This window comes from Acipenser ruthenus, chromosome 55 (assembly GCF_902713425.1).
Source record: "Acipenser ruthenus chromosome 55, fAciRut3.2 maternal haplotype, whole genome shotgun sequence".
NCBI lineage: Eukaryota > Metazoa > Chordata > Actinopteri > Acipenseriformes > Acipenseridae > Acipenser > Acipenser ruthenus.
This window is the reverse complement of record NC_081243.1, coordinates 7,562,959-7,565,458: the sequence shown is the minus strand read 5'-3', so window position 1 is coordinate 7,565,458 and position 2,500 is coordinate 7,562,959. Positions and strand designations below refer to the sequence as shown.

Sequence of the window (2,500 nt, the reverse complement as noted above, 5' to 3'; positions counted from 1 at the left end):
CTCACGCCGGGCGCCGTGGCGTGTGTCTGTAATGCCAGCTACAGGGGCAGGTTGAGGCTGGCGGATCGCTTGAGCACGGGAGCTCTGTGCTGCAACTGGCTGTGCCGATCGGGAGTCCGCACTTAGCACGGCATCGACATGGCATTTCTGGGGGAGCTCGTGAATGCCAGGTCATCTAAGGAGGGGTGAACCGGCTCAGGTCGGGAACGGAGCAGGTCAAAACGCCCGTGACGCACCAGTAGTGGGACTGCTCCTGTGAGCGGATGTTGCAGTGCATCCTTTGCAAAACAACGAAACCCAGCCTCCTTTTTTTTCTATTTATTTTTTGAAGTACATGCTGACTAACTGATCCATTCCAAACATATCAAAACGAAATCCCACCTAAACTACTTTCCTCATTTATAGCGACCGCTTCTCGATGAACATAGAAATGCTAGCCGCCAGTTAAAGAAGTCAGACGGCCCAAACAGGCAACAGCACACAGCTCGGAGACACGGCAAAATTACAGTGCTCTCGACAGGTACACCCAATAGAAAAACGTCTCCCATCTAACAGAACAGCTAGGTCTGCACTTCTTTGGAAACTCGGGGGACCACAACAGTGGCAGGCGCTGGCTCGTTGGTCTAGGGGTATGATTCTCACTTAGGGTGCGAGAGGTCCTGGGTTCAAATCCCGGACGAGCCCGTTTTTAATTCTTTTGTATTACACTTTTCCAATTACTATGCATTGCCGATACGCACGCTCAAATTCCATGAACAACAATATCACAGCGACCAAGGGCTGATTGCACAATGGTTAAACGAGGACTGCAGTCTTTGTTGAGTCTGCAAAGCAACTGCTTATGCATTAAACACAATTCTGACGTAACAGACTATAAAACCATTCAGCATCGAGTTTCTGTAGTTTATACAGCACTGTTTATTTTGGTAACGCATCTGCTTGTTTTTTTTGTTTTTTTTTTTGGTATGTAGTTTAAAACAACCACAAAACTAGTGTAACAGATGGGCATTTTGTAGGTACAATTGTTTGTGTACATGTACAATCTAGCACTAGAACGGGTTAATTCATCTTTTCACACTGCACTAGATGCTGCTAATACATTACCTACCTCAAGCAAACCTCAAGCAAACGTCAAGCAAGCATTGGTGGTTCAGTGGTAGAATTCTCGCCTGCCACGCGGGAGGCCCGGCTTCGATTCCCGGCCAATGCAACCTTCTTTTTTACTTTATGTATACAATTACAGCCACACGCACCTGCCTTCAATCAGTAAAAAAAAAAAAAAAAATCTCCCCGTCGGGGAATTGAACCCCGGTCTCCCGCGTGACAGGCGGGGATACTGACCACTATACTAACGAGGAAGGCACACGCTCCCTGCCACTATGGCAACGCATTTAGTTGCAAAGCGTCTAAGTCAAAACTGCCTGCTGAGCTTAATGGTTTACGGATCGAAAACAGTATAGTACAAAACAATTAAAAAAAAAAAAAAACGGGCTCGTCCGGGATTTGAACCCGGGACCTCTCGCACCCAAAGCGAGAATCATACCCCTAGACCAACGAGCCAGCTTTCGGTTTTATCCGGCGGCCGACGCGTGATACAGTCTCTGGCAGCAAAATAAGTGCAGCATGACCAGAGTCCCGTTCCGTCTGCCGGTGCGGAATGCTGCTGGCACCTCAGAGGAGGGGGGGCTTAATACTCGCCAACGCAACCTTCTTTATTTTTTGGCATTCTTATAGTGCTGCTTTTTTTTATTTATTTATTTATTTATTTTTTTTAAATTCGCAGCACGAAAACTAGGATTCACATGTGTTTCACGTAACACTTTTTCAATTCATTCATCTGGTCACAGTGTTTTACCGCTACAGCAGGACCCGGCAATGCTTTTAATGCAATCGGCATTAAAAGCTGCCACGTCAGTGGAGAACTGCACGAGTACTCTCGCTCTCATTTCAGACAAGGGGATTTGAATTGCCTTCTAGCCGCTCTCGCTCACGCCGGGCGCCGTGGCGTGTGTCTGTAATGCCAGCTACAGGGGCAGGTTGAGGCTGGCGGATCGCTTGAGCACGGGAGCTCTGTGCTGCAACTGGCTGTGCCGATCGGGAGTCCGCACTTAGCACGGCATCGACATGGCATTTCTGGGGGAGCTCGTGAATGCCAGGTCGTCTAAGGAGGGGTGAACCGGCCCAGGTCGGGAACGGAGCAGGTCAAAACCCCCGTGTCGCACCAGTAGTGGGACTGCTCCTGTGAGCGGATGTTGCAGTGCATCCTTTGCAAAACAACGAAACCCAGCCTCCTTTTTTTTCTATTTATTTTTTGAAGTACATGCTGACTAACTGATCCATTCCAAACATATCAAAACGAAATCCCACCTAAACTACTTTCCTCATTTATAGCGACCGCTTCTCGATGAACATAGAAATGCTAGCCGCCAGTTAAAGAAGTCAGACGGCCCAAACAGGCAACAGCACACAGCTCGGAGACACGGCAAAATTACAGTGCTCT

At 48.2% G+C, this 2,500-nt stretch overlaps 4 non-coding genes across 4 annotated transcripts; 2 read left to right on the top strand and 2 right to left on the bottom strand.

The window, feature by feature from the left end:
- The first annotated feature begins 612 nt into the window (after positions 1 to 612).
- Positions 613 to 684, top strand: trnap-agg (transfer RNA proline (anticodon AGG)). Its single transcript has one exon. It is a non-coding gene; the product is annotated as a tRNA-Pro (tRNA).
- Positions 685 to 1,139: 455 nt separating this feature from the next.
- trnag-gcc (transfer RNA glycine (anticodon GCC)) lies at positions 1,140 to 1,210 on the top strand. Its single transcript has one exon. It is a non-coding gene; the product is annotated as a tRNA-Gly (tRNA).
- A 76-nt stretch (positions 1,211 to 1,286) lies between these two features.
- On the bottom strand, positions 1,287 to 1,358 carry trnad-guc (transfer RNA aspartic acid (anticodon GUC)). The gene has a single exon. It is a non-coding gene; the product is annotated as a tRNA-Asp (tRNA).
- Positions 1,359 to 1,488: 130 nt separating this feature from the next.
- trnap-ugg (transfer RNA proline (anticodon UGG)) lies at positions 1,489 to 1,560 on the bottom strand. Its single transcript has one exon. It is a non-coding gene; the product is annotated as a tRNA-Pro (tRNA).
- Positions 1,561 to 2,500: the final 940 nt, after the last annotated feature.